The sequence below is a fragment of the Coturnix japonica genome, chromosome 5 (assembly GCF_054131305.1).
Source record: "Coturnix japonica strain WE chromosome 5, WE-NBRP24, whole genome shotgun sequence".
Taxonomy (NCBI): domain Eukaryota; kingdom Metazoa; phylum Chordata; class Aves; order Galliformes; family Phasianidae; genus Coturnix; species Coturnix japonica.
The window spans coordinates 33,024,747-33,048,935 of NC_140667.1; the positions used below are offsets into that span (position 1 = coordinate 33,024,747).

Here is a 24,189-nt window from a genome sequence, read left to right on the forward strand (position 1 = left end):
GAGCACTGAAAAATTTAAAGTTATTAATTTTTATGAACAGCTCTGTAACGTGCATTTTTCCATAAGAGACAGCAGTTGTAGCAGAACTGGTTGAGATGAGTAACATACTTGCAAAGGAGTTTACACAGTAATCTATTGATCTTTTTCAGTATTCACCAATTTTCTTAAAACCCAAATTACTTACGTCATCCGAACTTTGGAAATGAGATGAAGATTTTAATTCCATAACAGTGTAGATTATTCTTATATCACAGATTAACAAGGAAATATATGGAAAATAGCAGAGAGAGAGCAAGACAATCACATAGAATAATTTTGGTTCTGCTTCTCTGTGTGAGGTCTTTCAATACAGTCTGTAACCACAGAAATTTCACTCTCTGGGTGGGGGGTGGGGGGAGGGCAGGGCTGTATGTCCTGTGATATCTTTGATCTACCTTGTGTTTGGCTCTGATACTATCTGAGCAATTGAACTTTACACCAACTTATTGTCATTATTCAGATTATATTACAGACTATTGGAATCATGCAACAATGATGTATACTAAATGAAGGTTTTTGAGGTAATGGAAAAGATAAACTCAAGCAAGAAAGCCAGGAACACAAAATACTAATTTGGATAATAAATAAAAGATCAGAATCATTTAAGGATCAAGTAAATGGTAGACTATCAAGTTCAACAACTTAAAGACATTTGCCAATAATTTGAACTGATTCCCTAATTCTTTCTTGCCACCAGGGAGGATCTAGGAAGATTATTACGAATGACAAAAATAATTTTGCTGTATACTCAGCTTCTACAAGTATTTGTTTTTCTATATGTAGCATAAATTGATGCAGAGCCAGTGAAATCTAAGAAATAGACACATACTCAGCACATTTCTTTGACATAGGATACATACAGAATTTTTCCTGAAGCACATTTTTATTTGTCAAGTTTAGTTTATCTATCTTTTGAAGGCATATTTCACCATATCCCTCAGGAAATCACTCTACCATATCATGTATCATTTTTTCAGGAGACTTTCCCTGTGATTAACTGAAATATTTCCTCTCTTTGATAGATCCTAGCTACCTTACTATTGTTTTTAATACTCAGTTATCTGTATCGTGGCCTACATACTACGTTTGTTCAAGATTATGTATTTCTGCTAACTAAACGCCCTGCATGTTTCAGTTCATGAGAAAGCTAAGCGTCAAGAGAATCCTTTGTATCTTCTAGTAGTTAGAACTTCTTAGTTTTTGTATTTCTCAAATTTCCACATGGCAAACATAATATTTGGGAGAAGTTATGGCAGGTTTACAGAGCCTCAAACTACAGCGAAGCTGTGTTGCTTTTTGTTTTTTTGACATCACAAGTAGTCATGGAGCATGTGCAGTGTGTGAGGTACTGAAGCTGATAAGAGATCAAAGGGAAGAAAAGGAAGGTATCTCACTTTTTCCATGCTGAAGTTTGTTGGTGCACAAGACAAAAGGTGGGGCATACCTGAATTACTCCTCGGTGGCCATGTTATGCTCCTGCTCAGTGCTGTGGAACCATTAGTCTATTCTCCAAAATTAGTGGATCTGAGATATTAACTCTTAAGACACATATCTGTACATATGCATATGTTGTGTAAATGCACAGAATATTTGAGGCATCCTGGGAAAAAAATCTGCAAATAATTTCACTTACAGTGAAACATGAAATAGATTTTATCCATTCAGGGTATATCCTACTCTTTTCTGCCTGTTTGTACTGGCCCTTCATCATATATATATAGAAATCCAAGTTAGTAAAATGAAAGATTAAAAGTAGAAGTCTACTGCCAAAAATTGGTATGAATTGCAAATTTTCTTCTCTCTTTTGTGTGTGTTCTTCATGAACCTGTTTGGTTTTCATGTTTTTTCTCTTGTCAAAGATTCACCTCTGCACATTAGTCCTGTGAAGTGACTCTTTACATCTCTCTCACCTGCATGGACAATTGCATTTCCAGCTTTATGATGTACACTACTGACTCATGAACCATAACTTTACTGTAGCTATTTATCCTGCTTTATCTCCCACAGTGATGCTATTTATATTTAGAAATCATACAAATGACACGAGTGCTTTAAACTTATTTTAGATAAAAATTATTGTCTTTACTGCTCAGCAGTAAGCATCCCATTTACTACACTACCTGGAAATATGTAATGGAATATTTGATACAGCAGGTTTTATATAAAGTAAAACACTTTTTTTATTTTCCTTACATAGCAGTGCTTAAGTCTAGGTGTATGAATTGATGATTAACATTTATGACTTCTACAGATTAAATATAAATATAAATGTCTTTTAAGATCTAAGGAGTTATTTAGAAGTCTTAACAAAATGTGTCATCAGACTCAAATCAGATTACATGTAATGGGAAGCTACATTTATGATATTTTCCTTATATATCCCAAGAAGATGAACAGAAGTGAAACAGCTGGAGAGAAAAATGAAATGTGTATTTTCTCTCAAGTGAAGGAATATGTGAAATTTTCATCTATTTTCATCTATCTATCTTACAGCAATACTAGAGCCCCCAGAGTAAAGATGAAGCTTCCTTTCTATTAGAAATGAATATATTTTCAGCCTCATAGAGAGAATTTCCTTAGAACGCTGTGCAAATATTCATCATAATAAAATTTTCAAAAGTTGTATAAGAATGTAGAAGATAATATACTATTTTCAGTAGACTGAAGATCAACAAGAAGCATAATAATGGGTTTGGAACAATTTCAAATGAAATCTAATTTCTAGAATGGGTAGAAGTTCCAGATGGAAATAAAGCTATCCTTTTGAGCCATTTTGGTCTTTTTTTTCTCCTGTTTTATTTGTTGGGTTTTTTTTTTGTTTTTTTTTTTTTCACCAGAATGTGAAGTACATTTTTCCATCCCCTTCCTCCCACCCAAAATTTGGCTACTAGAGTGAAAAGTAAAAGATATTTATACTGTATCTATTAATAAAAGGCTTCATTTTCAGTCAATTGTGGTTGAAGAAAGCCATATTTACCTTTTTAGGATACAAATGGAAAAATAGCCAATGCTGTATCTTCTACACAAAATGAGGAGGAGAACCATTTTTTGTTGCAGTAAAATGTCTCTCAAAAATCAATGTTTCCTGCTACCTGTTTTGCTGAAACCAATCACATACAGTTTCAGTAAACATCACAGAATGTTTTCATAGAATAAATCTATAACTGCAAATGGAAAAAAATATTTTGTTTCTAGTAAATATATTTGAAGCAGAATGAGGATTAAACGAGTGTTCACCACAGAACAGAACACACGAGAAAGCAAAGATTTTTATTTTTTATTTTTTTTAATATCCAAAGTTGCAGGAGTTGCATTAACAATCTGCAGTGTAGAACATGAAAAGTGCTAACATTAACTTAGCTGATAGTTATTTTGTTGATGCAAAGTAATCTAAAAAAAAAAGAAAGAATAAATATGGGTATTTATTTCAACATATTAATATCTCTAATCCAGTAAAATGCTTATAATAAAAATCTGAATAATAGCATTACAAGTTAAACTATTACAATTAAGCATGTACTTATATGTCACTGATTTTGGACTGTAATCAAGAACATACACTACAGTAAATTGTGTGTTTCTTTTCTCTGTCAAAGTTCTTTTACAGGCAAAATATCCTTGTGTGGCCTTTCCTGCACATTTGCACAGGGGGTTAGGCTTTCATCTCAGTACCTACAGAAAGGCAAATGTCATCCACAGATTTCAGTACTCTTACATAGTATCTTTGATAAATCATAGAATGTCATGGGTTGGAAGGGACTTCAAGGCTCCAAACCCCCTGCCTCAAGCAGAGCTACCGACCTCCATATCTAGTACTAGACAAGGCTGCACAGGGCCCCAACCAACCTGGCCCTGGATATCTCCATGGACAGGGTTTCCACAACCTCTCTGAACAGCCTGTTGCAGCACCTCACCACTCTCTTAGTAAAGAACTTCCCCCTGATATCAAACCTAAATCTTCCCTCCCTCAACTTAAAACCATTTCCCCTGCCATTATCCACCGTTGTAAAGAGTCGACTCCCCTCCTGTTTGTAGTACTGGCTTCACAGTACCTTAGGTACTGGCTGCAATAAGGTTACTTCTCAGCTTTCTCTTTTCCAGGCTGAACGAGCCTCTCTCAGACTGTCTTAGTAGGGGAGGAGTCCCAGCCCTCTTATAATCTTTGTGGCCCTCCTCTGGACCCTGCATGCTTTTTCTTTCAAAATAATGCGGCAGAAACATCCTACTCAGTTGAACTGTTTTTTAAAAATAAGCAAACAAAATAAAATTATTAAAAGAGATTATATAAAAGTCAATCACCACATTCTGTTCAAGTAATAAATATATAACTGTTTAAATAAATGTTGCCAGATTAATGCACAGGATTTTTCCTGTCTGGCTTGAGTCACAAAGTGACTGAAAGAATACAAATCAACTTCTCAGTAGACACATTAAGGCACGATACTCTCTAAAAAATAAGAGAGACATACAAAGTAGAGTTCAAATCATTACTGCTCGCTAATTCATGTTCATATCCTTACACATTTTAACAGCTTCAACCAATAATATTAGCATTGGTGTCCTGGTATTTGTTCTAATTCCCTGTTAATCCCAATCTAAATTTAGTGGGGATAACCAACTCAACAAGATGAATGCAGCCATTACCCTGAGGTGTGTGATACGGCATGTTGTCCCAAGAATAAAGGGCTACCTAAACCACACTCTGAAATGGAAACACATTTGGCAAAACAGTGAAAAAACAGGTAGGGTTTTCCATGCCTCTGGAAGAACCTACTTAATCAGTCATTCTCAAAGTGACACAAAGCTCCTTCTGTGCTGCCATGACACTCAAGAAGAGCATGTGTAAGACTGGATACAGAAGTTTTTGTTAGTCGAAGGAACAAAAAGGTTGCCTGCTTATTATCACAATGAAAATTAAATTTTATCACCATAAGATTTCCTGCTCAGTAATGTCCAAGCATTCTTGGGCATCTGGGGCATCCTTGGACAACTCTATTTGGAAATGCTTATAGAAATTAAAATTATATTTCATGATGCATTTGAGAGCACTTTCTATTTTCTTGCTTGCTTAAATATAAATGCCAAAGTGACGCCCCGTTGTATTAACACAGGAGAGAGTGCTATCACTCAGACTCATCCTGAAGACTTTGTTCCACCTGATATGGTAAACACATCTTTCAGTAAAGTGTTCACCAATAATCTACCACAAAATATTCTAGCAGATGCTGTCAGCAGGTGAAAGGTTGCAGAAGAACCTTTACATGTTCTATTATTTTTTTTTTTCCACATCTACTCCCAAGGTTATGGCTGTAAGAATACTTATTATTCTATCAGAGATGTGATTCACACAAGCTAGATTCCAATTTAAAATTCAATAAATCTGGGTATCAGGCTTATACTTTTTTGCTTCTTAAAGAAAAAGGAAAAAACAAATCACTTTTCATAGTGCACATCTGATGGCCAGAAGCTGGAAACTTTCATGCTTGCTGGACTCAAGCTAGCCTAAAATATGTAGCTCTCAAGACCATGAATTATCTGTAGCTCCCAGCTTTCCACTCAGCCTCTTTTAGCATTGTGCTATGCCACTGAAATTAAAAAATGGAAAAGGGTAATCTAATCAGAAAAGCATTGACTTACAAACCTCTAACTTAACATTTTCAAATGGAAAGAGTGAGTTAGCAGGAACAGAACATAATTTGCCACCTTGAAAATAATATGGTAGATATCAGTCATGAGTAAATTAAATGAACAATGTAGTAGAGCTGTGTACAGTATCATCTACCTAGCAGCATGGGCAAGCAAAAAATTATAAATTAGCCAACATTCATCTGGTGTTTTTTAGGTCTCAAACCAGTAAAGACTCTTGAACTGCTGACATCTGGACAAATAAAAAATGTTTCTGTGGTCCTCACCTGTATTCTTCTTGCCTGCTACCCAATCTAATTACTGCTTTCATACTTCTAGTTTAACATGATATATATGTACATGAGGTACAGAAGCCGGTTTCAAATGCTGCTTCTTTGGCAAAAGTAGAAAAATTGCCTATTAACCTCTGCCTCCTGCCTGCACATCCAGATAATGTCAGTCAGCTGTTTTTGTAGCCCCTGAAGTTAAAGTAATCAACAAAAACAAATATATCTTCTAATCCTTTAATGATAGAAATAAAATTAGTGTTCTTTGTGTCTCCCATTCTGTCACATATCCTCAGGTCTATGGTTTCCTCATTAGCAATTGTCAATGCTTTATGGGATGGTAAGACCTGGCTCTGTGACTAATGGGGCAGCTGGACCCACAGACCCATGTCCTGGGTAAAGGGCAAGGGGAAAAGGAGGAAAGGGTAGTAAGATGGGCCTAAAAACAAAACAGCATCAATGATCTGAGGAAGAAAGTTAATTTACTTTTTAAAAACAAACAAAAACAAACAAACAAACAGAATACAAACAGAATATGTTCCTTCAGCAGAGTACATTTCCCATGTGGTGGCCTTCCATTTACTTACATATCTTGTGCTAATACATTTCATCACGTTTACATGCATTCCTACCAAACCTAAAACTGGGCTGAATTCTGGCTTATAATGCTTACTGTTGACTTACTTTTACAAAAAAAAGGGTACTTGAATTTATTCAGGGATATAGACCTGAGATATTACAGAGTTAGAACATTTAAAACACTATGTCTTTACCTGGGTCCGGTCAAACTCTGTGATTAATTATGAAGAAAGGAGTGAATTATACACTGGTTATAAAGCTTTCAGAAAAAGGTTCTCACGAGTTTTCCATAAAATATGGCTGTAAAATTAGCTAGAACAATAAGAAAGGGGGAAAACATGCTCCTTGAGTCTTTTTATATCATATGCAGAAAAGTTAAAATAAATAAAAATGCACATGTTCCCCCCCTTTTAACTGGTCAACCTATAAGCTACAACATTACTTTTAATCCTCTTCTGTTTCAGCAGCAGACCTATTTTTATGTAGCACTTCTGTTGGCAATTTTCCTCCAAGTGCTTTGAATGTGTTCATAATAAGAGTGTTAGTTTAGTGATTGCTGCACTAATGTGATGTAAGGAATGAAAAGAATGATTCATTTCTTATTCTAAAGCTTTAAATACAAATTAACACACACACAAAGAAAGCCCCACTAATCTTCTTTTGGGGAGATTTAGATGTTACATTATTACACAGCCTACTTAAAAGCAATAAAAGAAATAACCTTAGAAAATTAAGCAAAATGAATTTTCAATTAGTTTCAGAAACCTCGACAAATGCATTTTGAAATGAAAGAGTAAAACGCAACTTTGTTCAGTATAAATTGAAATTTTCTTTTGTGCTTAATATAGTTCACTTATAATTAGCTGAAGATTTTGTTCTGGTTTGAAACGAAGTTCCATCTTGAGATTACTATGTACTGTGTACACAGAACTTTTATCAAGAAAGGCTGTTGCTGCAGGGTTTGCTTTGACAGCCTTTATCATAGCTTTACAGAAATGAAAAGTGAAAGAACACAGCTGGTTTTAACAATGGGGAATGTTCAACATTAGACCAAAACACATTAGATATTGCAAAATATTGCACAATATATTTATAGCTCCATGCAAGTTTTTGAAATTCATGCTGATGCTGCTCTATTCCAGCTTCTTAGAACAATCAGTTCCCTAATGATGGAATTAGATCTCACTTTCGGAAACTGCTTTTTAAACCAGTGGCAGCAGGGTTGGATTCAGAGCACTGATAGCAAAATAATGAATTTTTAGCATGTTCTAAGAACATGCAGTGGTGTAATTTGATGGTCTCTCTCAGACTCTGAAGCTATATTTGCAGTTCTCTGTTTGTCATTATGCCTTACACTTTTTGACAATGCCATTCTGAGAACTTCCTGGAATCCAGCAATGAGGTTATTTGAATGATGTTAATAGTATAAAAAATTAGGGTGTGATTGCCTGAATATATTTAAACAGCAGATTCAGTATTTAAGGTGATAAGCCCCAGAAGTCCCAATCATTGTTTCACCCTCCTCAAATAATCTAAATTCCATGAATTCTGCTGAGCTTTCGTGAAGTCACTCAAATCTTGAGGCCATCATTCAGTGTTACACCTAGACAATTACAGATAGATAAATCAACCTGGCATCTTTGTTTTGTTTTTTTACATGGGGCTTTTTTTAGCTATTCAGAGCACACTGCATAAAAGACAGCAGGAAAGAGTGTTCTTTCTTCTAGCAGGCTATTAGAGTCTTCATCAAATGTGTGGGAAATTTCATATCTAATTTAATATCTACCTGTTTAGAAGGCAGTTTCAATACAAACATACTTTTTACAGAGCCAACAACCTTAATAATTAAAAAACAAAAAACAAACAAACAGTGAGAGAGAAAGAAAGAATGGCTCATGGAAGAAGGAAATGCAATGCAACAGTGCATGCATCAGTTAAGCAAAGCAAATAAATAAAGTTAGTGAAAGACTTCAAATTTAAAAGATTCTGGTCTTCATTTTATAAACTCCTGTGATTCATATTTGTAAGACTACAAGGCGGAATTAAAAATTAAGTGTACTCTTTCCAGTGAGATGGGTCATCCTCATTTAAGTAAGCATTTATCCCCTAATTGTTCATGGGCAATGGAAATGATGGAAAGTTCTAGAAGATCTACAATTATTGTCAAGGTACAATACCGTTTTCTAAGTATTCTCTGTCCTTCCCTCTCTTTTCCAAAGTGCTAACAAAGCTATTAATTAGTGTTTGAGGACTGTCTTAGACCTATAATGAGGGAAAAAGGAATTGCCACTTTGTTGTTTCTCAGTCTGATTGTATTCTCAAATATTGGCGTACACCAACAAGAAAATGATAGTCAGGCTCCTTGAACCTATGAGGAAAAGGTTCTGAGATGTTCACTTGTTTATGTACAATGTAGTGCTAGAGAAAGTTGCTACACTGGAGTACTGAATCTATAGGAATGTAGTATTCAGTACCAGAAAATGACAGATCAAGTGTAAGGGAAGAATCTTAGCACCATTTTATTTCCTATGTTCTAGACATCATAACTCTATGAAACATTTTAAAAGAACTTCTCTTCTTGAAAATGTGGCTCAGTTTGACTGTATCTGCTGGCATTGATTCTCCATCATCTCTAGTGGCAAGACCAAAGTGTGGCTGGTGCCTACAGAGCAAGATGAATTCTCCCTCACACCCTCCTTAATAAGGGCTGATTCATTATCCCCTACCAATACAAATCTCCCCAGGAAGCAGCCCCCAGCTCATTCTATCTTGCAGTCGTGCCTCTTTCTGGCAAGGAGATTGCTAGCTGATCTAGATCAAAACGATACCAAACTATTAAACAGTGTTGATGATCACATGACAGCACCAGAACTCAAACCCTGAATCATGTAGCTAACTAATATAGATTTAGTCATTGCTCACATAACAGATTATAGATTGGGTTGTCCCTGATATCCTATGGAAGTGAAAGCATATAGATAACTGGAGTAAAACACTTTCCTTTTTCTGTTATTAGGAGAAAAATGATATCTGCTGCTGTGAATCAAAATTGCTCGACATTCTCATTGCATGTGATCAAAACATTCAGTGAAAATAGTTTTGAGTGAAAAAAAAAAGAGTTTTTCAGTATTTCTGCTTGTATTTGTAGTTGGGCTTTGAATCTATTATTGTGAGCTTGATAGTAAATAACAGCTGAGACTGAAATAACAAGATTAATATTTATGAATTCTATCGAATATTTTTGCCTACCCAGTGATGTACTGAATGTGATTTCAGTATCAGAAGACAATCCCATATCATTAAGAATAAAATATTTTCCACATACAATAAATGCACTCTGTTGCTGAAACATGGAATAATATCAGTGTAAATTCCATTGACTTTAGCAACACAGATGACCAAGCAGAGCAGTAATTAACAGTAATGGTTTGGTTTCATTATGAGTACAGGTTTCAGAACTCTGCTGAAACAACTAGTTCTAGCAGGACAAGGGGAAATGGTTTTAAGTTGTAGGAGGGAAGATTTAGGTTGGACGTTAGGGGGAAGTTCTTTACTAGGAGAGTGGTGAGGTCCTGGAACAGGCTCCCCAGGGAGGTTGTGGATGCCCTGTCCCTAGAGGTGTTCAAGATCAGGTTGGATGGGGCCCTGGGCAACCTGATCTAGTAAACATGGAAGTTTGGTGGCCCTGCCAGGCAGGGGGGTTGGAGCTTCATGATTCTTGAGGTCCCTTCCAACCCGGGTCATTTTGTGATTCTCTGTGATTCTGTGTGACATAGAATTTTAAATACTGAATTATCATATAAATATTTTAACTTCTTTAACACTGACACCAGTGCTTTTACTCAAGGAGTAGAAAAGCTGTGTGAAGTTATTTGATAGACTGTGAAAACATAAATAATGGATATTTAAGACACTTTGGGAGTCAAATCAGATTCCATGATTCCATGATGGTGAAAATACTGCACTAATAGTGACATATGAGAACTGGAAAAAAAGTGTAAATCTTTTGTTTCAACATATTCCATCACCACAATTACTAGATCCATTTTTAAAATTAAGGATAAGAGTAAGATTTCTGTGCTTGCTTGATTCTGCTGTTAATATTAAATATTAATATATTAAATATTAAGTATGACAAAATTTAAAAGCTGGAAACTCAGTGCAGTTAAGCTCCTTGAGCCATATCATATATTTTGCCATCACCCCTCTTCATAACCCAATTTGGGTGATGTATACATTTGATGAATTACTTGGTAAAAAAAAGTAATTTGTTTATTCCATGCACTATATAGTTTGCCTACTTTGTAGTATTTTTATGTGATAGTGTCTAGTTTTGTGAATGAGATGCATGCTTAACTGCATTGGTTCATCCTGTATTAATAAAGTTAAGAAGGAGAAAATGTGCTTTTGCTTCCATAGCTTTCAGTTTGTGAAGACACTTTTGTCTTGGTAGAGACATTATATTGAGCAGTGTAGAATGATATTATTTAATTTATTTGGATTACATTTATGGAGGCAAAATCAGATCCCTATACCACATCAGGATTGACCTGACAGTAATGGTATTGTTCTGGACCACAAGTCTTAGAAGGGACAGCTGAGGCAACAGGAATTATCTATTCTGGAGAAGAGGATGCTCAGGGGAGACCTTATCACTCTCTACAACTACCTGAAAGGTTGTTGTAGCAAGGCAGTTGTCAGACTCTTCTTCCTGGTAGCTAGTGATAGGACAAGAGGTAATGGTCTTAAGTTGTGCCAGAGGAGGGTCAAATTGGATATTAGGAAAAAATCATCTCAGGAGTGGTAATGCAGTGGAACAGGCTATCATAGGAAGTGGAGTAGTCACTATCCCTGGAGGTCTTCAAGGAAAGTATAGATGTGGCAGCCAGGGTCATGGTTTAGTGAGCATGACTGTGGTGGGTTTATGGTTGGACTAGATGATCTTTGAGCTTTCCAACATCAGTGATTCTTTCATTCTATCAAAAAGAGGCATCACTTCGTCAGTGATTGTGGGGTTGAAATAATTTATTTTTCCAAAACATATTGCATAAGAACTTGGGCTGGTGGTAAAATTTTAAGTAAGTGAATGGATGTTACGAGGAACTCTTATAAGGCCATTTTCTAGCTTTTTCATATTTTTCCTTTTACAGATCTGTTACAGACAAAATATTAAGTCAGACTTTCTAGCTCAAACATTTTATGAAGACCAAAAAAGTGGAAATAATCACTCAAATGTCAGGAGTCTAGTTAGAAGAGTACAGGAAATAAGAGTTGCAATGCGTGATACGGGCAGACGTGAATTTGTTGAAGACATATCAGGTGTTTTTTAAAACATCTCAGCTGGATTGAGATTTTGCCCAAAGACCACTTTCACTATTGTAGAAGTTAACAGTATATGTCTGAAATGTCCCTGGAGACTGACGTTCTATCCTAAACAAGGAAAAAAGTTTTGACACGTGAGTGTGCTAGAATAGGGCAGAGCACTGAAAGCAATTAAAAAGATTGACATGCAAGAAATTACAAAAACCTTTATCTCACACCATAAAATGCTCCTATGAGTTTCATATCACAGAAAACATAGGAGTGTTGTTTTGAATCAGCCTAGTTGTCATATATATGATAATGCTATCTTTTAATGATACAAGGGCATAGGAAGTTTGAAATCCAGACCATCAGTTTTGAGTCTATACAAAATATCTGAAATGTTACTGTGTACATATTCTGCCAAGATGGCATTAAACTTTATAAATGTTTCACTGAATCATTCATATGGTAATAAATATGTGAAATATCTATTTATTGCAAATATGAACACAAAGGCTTTGAGATAATACTATCTAAATCTTTTTTTTTTCTTTTTTTTTTCTTTTTTTTTTTTCCAAATCAAAGTTACAAAAAGATCTGTAGAAATTTAAGTAGGTACAATCTCTGAATAATTTATTCTAAAAGAAATTGTTATAAGATGCTGGAAGACTTTGGAATATCAAGTATTTATGTGAACAGAAGTCCATATGTTCATTGATGGCTAAGAATGGTTACAGGTATGTCGTATTTATTATGAAATGATTCATTTGTTGAAACAATTGAATTATCATTTAGTTAACTGAATATTCAGTTGTGTAAACAAAGTAAGTAATGCATTATATATGCATAATGTAATCCAATAAGCCTATTAAATTCTTGCTAACATTCTTTCTGTCTTAGATAAATTTAAACAAACAAACACAGTAATAAATAAATGAATGAATAACTAGTGGACCTTGTAAGTCAATCCCAGCTCATTTAGATGAATCACATGCCCAAGGCATGCCCTGCTGACCATCCAGAAATGGGCCATGCAGAACAGTATTGTCTCTCCAAGGAAAGCAATAGGAGACAATGTTTACTAAAAGCATATAAGCCTGTCCAAATCCCACATTCCTCTCTCTTCTAGCTCCCCAGCAACTGCACACACTTCCTACTGCTGAGAAACAATAATTATCAAAACAAATAGTAATGTGAGTAGACATGGTGTAGGAAAAGGCTGGATTCAGAAGTTAAAAGTCATAGTTTAAAACAAAAATGTTTGGGTATTTGCATAAAAGATTTCAACCTACTACTTGAAATGCTCTGGATCTGTAAAATGCTGTGCTGACACTGATTTTCATAAAAAGCATGAAGAAAAAAAAAGTTTTTTTAACTGTTATGCTTATGTTTATTACACTTGTTCTAGATTACAGTCTTAGAATCTTGCATTTTCTGTTCCTGTAGTTATTTTTTTAAATTCAGAGAATGATTTTCATACAAACAAAACTTCATTGATGTCTATATTACATTGGCCAATTACTGATTAAAGAGTGAGTTTGATACTATTTAAAACTCATAATTTCTCTTGTGCTTAGCTCTTGGAATCTTTGGCCTAATGTGGTGAATAAGATTGCATAATAAGAGCATATTACTTCATGTCTCCCTCTTGTGTCTTTTTCCATTTGCATTCTAGTTTGTTGATAAAAATAATAAAGGCTGTAAAAGGCAATAATTTGTTTGTTAGTCATAGGAAATATTTTTTTATGAACTGTAATATTTGTGATTGATGGCCTGGAAGTCTGACTTTTTTTCTACCACCAAATAATAGAAGGTGGGGAAAGAAGGGGATTTTGAAATTCTCCTCTGATTCTTGGGAAGTCTGTTCCTTACAAGACCACTACATTTTGCATAAGGATATTTAAAAAACAATAGTCTTGATTAACTAGCACAGTCCTTTTGCACCCAAAACTTCAGGGCCTGTGGAAAAGAAAGGAAAGGTAAATGCGCTGGCAATTTCAGTATTTAGCAATTCTAATGAAAATTATCCATATATCAAAATATCATAGTTCATTAATGGTAAATTAGCGTACATACAGAATAACTAACATTTTCCCAGTAAGTATCAGCAAAACTTCTCTACAGACAAGAGCACATCTGTTATTAGTTGTGCTTTGAAGCACTAAAATGTGTTATATTAAAGAATTAATCTTCATCATATATTCTTTTGGTTTGCCTTTCTACAGTAGACTTTCAGACTGAATTAGATTTAATCCAACATAGAATCCTACTGCAAAAACAACTAAAGTTGAGATCCTGCATGTGTTTCCAGTCCTGCAGAACAAGATCAGTCACTGTATAGAAAGGCTATTAAATTATATATTATTGTGTAGGCAGGAGTTTAATGGGCCATTTTTATTAGGTAGCAATAAGCCAATAATAGAGGATCCAGAGACATTTACAATCTTCTTAAGATCTCAAACATTTTTTTAAAACAGTGGAGAAAACTAAGTATTCAGGTATCATATTGTTTGTGGACAATTTTGTACCTAACATGATTAATAAATAAATAACTAAATAAATATTTTAAAAAGGTGTAAATATTTTGAATTGAGAAGTTTTGGGTAATTTTTCCCCAGTAGTCACCTCAGTTGTTGTTTTTTAAATGGAATGGTTCTTCTTCTAGTATATGTACACTAAAGATAGGGTCAGGAGGGGGAGACTTCAGGAGAGAAAGTAATTGTCTGTATAATCCACGTTGTTGTATCTAAAGTGATGGTTGAGGGCTAGGAGCTGAAACAATATTTTATGAAAGTATCATGTTGAAGTTTTTGCAGGTTTCAAAATATTTAAATATGTAAATTTCAATGAAGAGACTTCAGATTTTTTGATAGCCTAATGATTTTCAGCATCTCATTTTTAGTCAAACACTCACAAAAGATGTTCAGATTGCAGTGTGAAATGGTTTCTATGGTTACAGTTGTTTCCTAGCATTTTAGTGACATCTTTTGTGAGCATTGGCTGCTTCACTTATTTGTCACTAATGTATGTGTAGAACTATAGTTAATAGCCTTGGGCGGACAATTTTTTTTTCTCTGAATGGTGATATTGTTTTTTAGAAGCATTTTTCAATAAGATGACAATGCACTATAATACTAATGGTATGTATGGTATTTTAAGATGTCAGGTTTTCAATAAAATGGTAATGAAAATTTTGCATTTCATTTAATAGCTAAATATTCATGAATTCTTCACAATGTGATCAACAGAGAGAAAAAAAACAAAAAACAAAAAACAAAAAACCAACAACCCCAAAACAACTCTATAATGCGTAATACTAAACATAATAAATTGAAGTTCTTTTCATGAAATCTATTCAATTCTATCTAACAAGTAGCTCTTTATAGTTTTAAATGAGTAGCAATAAATGTACATAAAACTGAAAATTCAAATTAATTTAAAATATTTTGATACATATTATTTATATTGTAGTATGAATGAAACACATTATAAACAATATCCTATGTGTGCAGAAAATTGTTATGACCAAAGACCAGGCAATTATGTCTCATAAAATGAGCAAAGAATTACATTTTCAGATTCAAAGAGCATTCAAAGAGAATATTTTGTAAAAAAACAACCATATGGATTTATTTGAATTTATTTAATCACATTGATAAAGTGTGAATGATGATCAGCTAAAATGAAATGGGTGTTGCATTATAATTGATATTGCTTCATGTTATCAATTCCTCAGTTTTATTTCTGTGGCAGCAGTAATTTTGCTATTGTTTCTAACAGAAGAGAATTAGGTCATTAAGTGAAGTTAGTTTTGTACATATTGCCAGTGCCAGTCACCACCTGTGATTTATGACTTGATTTCCTCATTGACTGTGGTCTTAAAAAGGCTGAAATGTAACCACTCTGTGCTGAGTGCTTTTTGTCAGCCAAAACATTGCTTTAAACTTCAGTTTTTCCTATGCAAGTATAAAACCACATTGTTTAGTACAGTAGAGGAACACTAGGCTAATGGTTTCTGCTCAGAATATAATGGAGCTATCTCTGGCTTGAATTTCAAATCTTGTTTTGTCAAGTCCTTCAGTGTCATGTAACTGAAAGATCTACTAGAATAGTTACAGTTACTTCAAGTTACTCATTCTATTTACCTTCTCCTACAAATTTAATACAAGTTTATACGCATAGCATCACACTTCCCAAAAGGCAGGAGTAGAATATAGGCATGATCCTGGGCAGTGGAAATTGTATAGCTGGTTTGCTCTTCCACTAAACATCTTGTCAGTTGGGCTAGGTTAAAAAATAGATGACCAGAGCAACTTAGGTAAAATAAAAGCAGAGGGCATTGAGGTCAACCATCTATTCGTGTAAGTGATAAATTGTATTCCTTGCTAAAGAAAGCATTAATATCATAAGTAAGACAACCATCATGGTACTGAGCATCTGTTCTTATATTCAAAAGAGTCAAGACAGCTAAAGGGTCACAAAAGCCTCTGGTTACATGACCAAACTTCTTGCTTCTGATGAAAATTTTTGCTCTGTGCTACCTCCACATTATACGCAGTCAAAATGAAACCTTTGCACAAATACAGAGTCTGGCAGAAAAAAAAAAAAAAAAAAAAAAAGTTACTACAATTTTCTTTTTTATATGATTGAAAGGCAAAACAATAGGAAAAACAACAACAACCAAAAAATCATCTGATTTAGATTATCACTTCCATCCTGACCTTTGGCAAATTGCAAATTGTTAAATTTTTCATCTTACTCAGTTTTGGTTGTTTTTTTGTGGTTTTTTTTTTGGGGGGGGGGGTCTTTTTTTTTTTTTTTTTTTTTTTTGGACATTTGTTTAGTCAATTTTTCCTGTGTCTTTGTAGGGAGTTGTTATTTATTAAGATAGCTAATTGACTGAGACTTCAATTTGAGTGGTAGAATTATCCAAAGTCTCTTCCTAATTTGCTTCTAATAACAACTCTTTCAGGTTTAGCAGCAAACAATTAGATTGCATTGCTATCAATTATGACTGCTTGAGTGACTCAGAAATTCCAAGCAGAGGAATCAAATGCAGTATTTACAGCTAGGACTGGCTATCTGTCTTTTTCCTTATGATTTATGCATCAGTTATACCAGGTTAAGTCACAGGAGTGGGTTATGCCAACTAAGAGCTAATGTAACTTACGATGCATAAAAAGCTATGTGTCTTTATGTAGCCCTCATCTAATAACTGCTATTTCTTTCTCTGTAATCACCAACAAAAATGATAATGTTGCAAGAGAATAAAACTCACTTCCTACAGGCTGTAAAAGGCCAGATCTTCAACAACTACACCACAAGGCTGTGTATATGCACATTATTCTGCTTCCTTTTTGCACATAAAAGGAAGTGATTAAACACCAGAGAACAAGTGTGTAAAACAAACGGCACTTCACAGGACTGTGAGCTGTGTTATTTTGGATTTAATGTCCAATAGAGCACCAGTTGTGAGCATCTCAAAGCACAGCCTGGCCCTAAAATAAGGCATGCTATAAATATTGCCTACTACATGATACATGACTCCTTCTAGGACGCTTTTCTTACTGGTGCTCTTCCTGGGAAAACAGTGGGAGTTTCTGTTGTAATTGAAAAAGCCCTCCTCCTGGACTTTCTACTTCAAGCTGTTCTTTGAAGAAAGAGAAATCTTTCATGAGAACTTTTATTACAGTTTCACTTCAGACAAACAAGATTTTGGGTTTTGGGAAGATCTACCATCTGTTCCAACTCATCATTCTTACTGGGAGTAAGAGTGGAAGCATCTAAAAACCAAAGAATCTCCAAAATGCTAATGCTGCATCTCTTATCATTCTGATAAAACAAACAAACAAAAAACAACAGCAAGGTTTCTTTGCTCTCTATTTTCTAGATATTGAGTCTTATGTTGTATATTTCTCTGCCTCTTTTATCACAGGCTCTTCATGGAATAATTTTCTTTCTCACCCCAAGAGTGCTGTATTTTCAGTCTTTTATTGCTAATAACAAGTTATGCTGTGAAGAGCTTTAGTATCCAAAGAGTAAAATTAGATGTTCTAACTCCATAGATTTACTTAAGGTATAACCAGAGTCTTATCAAGGAAGAGCTAGGGTTGCTGTCCCTGAGGCAGGTGCCTCACCATCCTACATCAAAGTCCCATAAGACCTGGACAGGACAGAAACAAAGAGGGTAAGCTGACATAGGACAGTGATACCTGAGCAGACCCTGACCCAGGCCCATGTTTAAATGGAGTGTACAGGCAGAGGTTATGGGTGGAGGTCCTAGGTGGAGTTAGTCAAGGCCATTAAGAGTCTCAGTGTTGCTTATTTTCTGCACTAGCTGAACATTCAGAAGCAGTCATGTCATGTGCTGGTCCTTCTGGACCCAGTTCTCCTTAGGATAGTATGGAAATAGTCCTCAAATTACACATGACCTCAGGAAAAAGGAAATGTGATGTACATGGTATATCATTAAATGCTTCAATGTCCTATGTGCATGAAACCCTGTGCTTTCTGCCACAACAGCTCTTGCAACCCCAGTAATAGTATCAGCATCAGTACCAGTCACAGCAATGATATGCATGAACTCTGTGTTACACAAAATATAAAGTAAAAAATAAATCTAAAATGTCCTTCAAAACACTTTATTTTCACACTCTTTTTGCTGTAACTGCACTTTTGTCATATTTTTGTCACACTTTTACAAATCTGTATTTCTTAATATATACTGACATTTTTAAGAATGATAGCTCTTTTAAATTGAAGCAGTTTCTTTTCCTATTTAATAATAATATCTTGGGTTTTCATAATGTTTAATGACAATAATTACTATACCACCAAATAAGATTGGAGATTAGTTTAAAAAAAAAAAAAAAGCATGGAATAAACTATGAAAAATCCTGATATCTTTCTAGAAAATTTCCTTTCTCAAATGTGCTGCAAGTTTTGTTTCTGCCAATAATTATTTTTATAAGGCTTCTCTTTACTTATGGAGAGGCCCTCCGTGACGCTGTGCCTGCTACTGACTGCTCAGGGTTTTGTTTTTCCTATTCACTATTCACACTAGATTTTGAGTTGTTTTTGTGCCCATAAAACTGAAGACTAACAGTCTTTGGAGCCAAGCGTAGTCTCTTTGTTGGGTAGAAATAAAGCCTACAGGAGAGGATGGATGTGCTCAGCGTCCCAGCAAGTGGCTTGAGATGAAGTGATATTGGCAGGATTCAGACTGAAATTATTACAAAACATGAATGCCACATGTGCAACTGCTGCCTGGCTGTTTCTGTCCTTCTCTCCTTTTGTTAAAAAGTGCTATCTTAAAAAAAAAAAAAAAAAAAAAAAAAAAAAAAAAATTGTAATAACCTTGATCTTGTGCCATTGCTATCTGAAAATTGCAGGGTCTTACAAATCCCAGAATGAACGATCAAGGGGGAAAATGATTGTTCTGCCAAACGTGAAGCTTTTATAATGACAGTATTATGTATTACTTCCACAGAACAAGGCTTCCATTTAGCTTAGCTTGTAAACTGTCCTTACCAAGAAGTCTGATGACATGCTGTCTCCTTCCCAAAACAATCCAAGAAAACTTCATTAACAATTATAATTATTCAGGTCTGGCAGTTATTAATAGCTGATTGGCAAATTTTTGGTTTTATTCACTTCAGTTTGGTTGCACTAATACAAAAATACACGGGATTTCCTCTAGGTTTGATAATCACTAAATTCCGTTGTATTAAACTGAAGAAAAGCACTGTTCCAAGCCAGTTGCAGGCAGCATCCCCCAGTCTTGCAGATATATCTCAGTGCTAGTTACGCTATCCCTGTTAGTCAGTCTTGGGTTTGTCAACAAGATGTCATGCCAGTTGAGTAATGGTTTTGTGATAAGAACAGTTGGAAATTAGAATGAAATCATTTTCACCTTAAAAGAGTTTGGATTTAGTTTCAAAATCAAAAAGCTGGTACTTATATCATTGTCTCTTGTCCTCCTTCTGTGTACTAACATTGGAGTCTCCTAGCATAACCTTCATTGTTCATGTGTCCCTAACAATAAGCACTTTAATCTCAGTCATGGCAGCTAAATCAAATTCTTTCATCCGCCAGAAATATTTTGATAGCAGAAGATGAAAACGTCTTCATAGACATTCTATTCTATTAGAAACAAGGTCATTACTGAATCTTAATTGCATTCCTCGGTCCAATGAATTGCAATACTTACTGAACTGGCATCGTTATTGAAGCTCTATTGGATTCTTTAACTCTGAAACTCTCCGGGAAAAAGAAATGATGTATTTTTTTTAAGGTTACTCATTTTGGAATTACTGCCTACTTCCAAAATCTCATTTATCACTACACTCTTAGGCATGACCTTCTGGAAATCTAATTGTTCAGTATAAGGCTGGTTCTTTTTCTAGAAAATATCATTCCTTAGCATTCCTCCAGAAGGCCAGGCATTCAGAAACTGGCCTCTCAGTCCAACCTGCTAAAAGCCCTATTGTAGTAATATCCTTCAACATGACAAACATGGCAACTTAAGCCTTTTTCTGATTCTATTATATTTTGGTTTCAGTTTGTCCTCCACTTTGAATTCTTAATCATGCACAGTATTTTCTCTCTGAAGGTAGCTTCTCTCCTAAGATGCCTTTTTTTTTTAATTGTGCCTTCCAAATAGGTACAATAGGAATAATTTTGGTGGCCAGGTATCCTTTAATACTTTTTTTTCCATGTGTTGGCATGTATATAATATGTGCAATCTCAAACGTTAGTATACTATGATAATCCCTATCACTGGTTAACAGAATCTGAAGCTGTGTTTCTGTAATTCTCTACCTTCATATTTTGGCTTAAATAGTACAACAGTAAATTGCCTTGATTCTCACTTATCACTGTTCAGTATGACTTGCACTGTTAATTTTCAAATGCTACAGAATTTCTGAGTGAATGCAAAATGCTTGTTCTTTATCCTTTCTTGAAAATATATATGAGATATATTAGATATATTAGATATATTTTAGTAGTTTTAAAGCCCTATCCTTAGAACAGTGATCTTGCTGATATCTGAACACAGTTTTTAGTAAACTAACTAATTTATCTTTTAGACAATAAAAAGAAACAAGTCACACTTTGTCTTTCCTCCTGTAAAATGTATAGGTATTTTACAAGTGTTTATAGAAAATAAAAGTAAAAACACAGTTGAGTTTCAAGTTTGAAAACAGAAAAATTCTAAATTGTCTTCACCTTGGACTGTGAACAATTTAGATCAGATTTACAGAGGTGTTTTGAATGTATAAATTTGCTCATGTGTTAGACTTGCTCTGCATTAATCTTGTTCATAGTTTATATATTAAGGAATATTTTGGTAGCAAGATCCTACTTTTTCCTTCTTTTCTCCTAAACATTAATTTCAAATTGCTTTTTTCTAATATTACTATCTTAGAAATTATGATCTGAAACATATTGTACCCTGTTCCTCTTTTAGACTCTAGTGCGAGTTATTTTCATTTGATTCTAAGTTTCCACAATAGACATAAACTTACAGTTTCATATGATGATACCCATGATATAATAGGATAGATTGTGGTATAATAAGATAGGTTCTAACATTGCAGTCTATCTAAGAGTAGTTCCCACTTCTTGCTGAATTTTATTTTCTTCAGTATTACTCTTCTGATGATACAGAAATGACTCAGAGTCTATAGCCAATTTTTTTTTAAAATCAAAACCAAAGACAATTAACCTCATTGACAGTAGTGGTATAATGTACTTTTAAACTATTATACATTTTCCATAAAATGATTGTGGAGAGATGCTGCAGTATATCAAAACAGATATTTTAAATGTAGTTTGATATAACCTTTTTTGAACTGTTTGCATAGAGCAATTTTCAATTTTTTTTTTTTTTTGACAGGTCATGATAATAAATTTTTTATGCCTATTCATTCATGCAGTTTTGATTAACTATCACCACTGGAAGTGGAAAATGCTTTTGCTAAGTGCTGATCAGTTAACAGAATGTTTTTTATTCAACTATTTCCATATAACACAAAATAATAAGTTCATTAGAGCACTGATTTTTTATTTTTACAGATGCTTTTCATTTTTTAACTAACTTGTATAGTAATATTTTCTTGTCTCCATAGAGATGACATACAATCAATGTCATGATTTTGCAGCAGTATGGTGGTAAATAGAAGATGGATAAATTCATCCACTCCAGTTAAACCAGGAGGAAGAAACAAGGTAAGCTCTGTTACCTCTACTTACTATCTACTATAAAAATAGATGTTTCTTTTTTAAAGGTTAACCTAATTTGTCCTGCCTCACAGACATTCAATTAGAAATTTCATAACACATAAACTGCAAATGAAATAGTCAACAGACTATCCTTTTTAGTTTTTTTTCCTGAATATTTTGATCCTTTGCTGATTTCTTCTTCCTTTAATATTAGCTTTATTTATGAGAAGTCTTTAAATATGAAGTACTTCACAGAATACTTTAGTGCTGTAATTTTACCAATATTTACACAACATTATTCTCAAAGAAAAAAAAAATTGCATGAGGATATAAGTGTAATGGCTGCTTAGGCAGTTATGTCACTATTTCTTAACTTTAACTGCAGTAACTCCTTCAAATCTAACGTTAAAGCATGGTCACAAAATGAAATGCTGATACTGAAAACTCAAGATCCTGACATAACTACTCCTGTTCAAAATCTGCTTTCTCTATTAAATTAAAAAGTTATTGGGAAAAGAATGCTTCGTTAAATATTTTGCTTCATTTGTTTTCCCTCATTACAGTAGAGGGGTTATTTCTTTAAAGCTTCTTTAAAGCTCTGTATAGTAAATCACAGTTTTGCAAAGTTTGAAATTGATGTGAATGAGAAATAGGACTCACTCAGAAATGAATTAAGTTTGGGATATGTTTGGGACTTCAGAAATGTAGCATAGACACTTAGAAGTAAAGATCATGCTGTTAATCTTCCTGAGATAAAGGTGATTATGTATGTAAGACTACAGAGACAATTGGAAATAAAAATATTAATTAATTTTAAGATTTTTTTTTACCTCAGTAGTTAATCTCCATTATCTCTTGGTTGTTAATATGCATGTCTCAAATGGATTCATCCACTTTCTTCCTACCTCCATTTAGATGTTTATAAACATTAATCTGATACCCCCTCAGTCTTCTTTTCCTCAGGCTGAACAGACACAGGTTACTCAGTGTTCCCTCATATGGGAGATACTCCAGACCCTTAATCATCTTTGTCACCCTCTGCTGGACTCCTCCTAGGAGATCCCTGTGCTTTTTGAACTGGGAAACCCAGAACTGGAAATAGTATTCTAAATGTGGCCTCATCAGGGCAGAGTAGATGGGGGATGATCACTTCCCTTGCCATGCTGGCCACGCTCATTTCTATGCACCCCAGGATATCATTGGCCTTCTTGCCCACAATGGCACTCTGCTAGTTCATGGCAGACCTATTGTCCACCAGAACACTCAGATTCTTCTCCACAGAGCTCCTTTCCAATAAGTTAGGAGCCCAATAAGCCCCTAATTTGCATTATGCTGTTATTCCTCCCCAGGTGCAAGACTCTACACTTGCTCTTGTTAAGCCTCATCAGGTTCCTCCTTGCCCAGCTCTCTAGTCTGTCCATGTCTTGTTGAATGGTATCACAACCTTTCAGTGAGTCAGCCACTACCCCCAGCTTTCTATCATCAGCCTACTTGCTGAGATCAGAGTCCCTAAATATGATTTGGAATCATACATTTGTGATAATTTTACTTATCAGTGAGATCTGTAAAGTTCTCAAATAAAGTTACACTGAAGGTGAAAACAGAGTGCGGTTTGTAAGAGTAATGCCCAGTATAAAATGAGAGGCACAGTATTCAAGAGCAACAGAGTTTATGGAAATATGTGAAAAATATAAGTAGGTTGCATTGTAGTTTCCTAAGTATCAGTTTAGTATGGATACACTTTACTTTCATTGTTAATTTCCCGAAGTCTTTATTTCTAACATCTCTGTAAATAATAGCTGTTTGCATGACTGCATGTCAAAAATATCACAGTCTCACAGTCTTGTGCGGGTTGGAAGGGACCTTAGAGATCATCGAGTCCAACCCCCAGGATTCGAGCTTCCTGTGTAGCAGAGCGGCACTTCTAACACTTGCGCCACAGGGGATTTGAACCCGGGCCTCCGGTGTTGCAACGCAGCGTTCCTACCACTGCGCCACCAGATAGAAATTCTTGTCATAGACTGATTTATATTAGGAAATCTAAGAACAGCTGTCAATAGTTTCTGGACTGGTTAGGTCCAATTCTGAGACTAATGGGGCAGAGGGACTCACAGACCCATGCCCTAGGAAA

General features: G+C 34.8%; 1 long non-coding RNA gene across 2 annotated transcripts in view; it reads left to right on the forward strand.

Moving 5' to 3' along the window:
* LOC107315005 (uncharacterized) overlaps positions 1–24,189 on the forward strand; it is a 178,174-nt gene that overhangs the window by 49,657 nt on the left and 104,328 nt on the right. For both annotated transcript variants that reach the window (XR_014947215.1, XR_014947214.1), the window contains exon 2: positions 21,965–22,064. This is a non-coding gene — a long non-coding RNA (uncharacterized LOC107315005). The remainder of the gene's footprint in view (positions 1–21,964; positions 22,065–24,189) is intronic.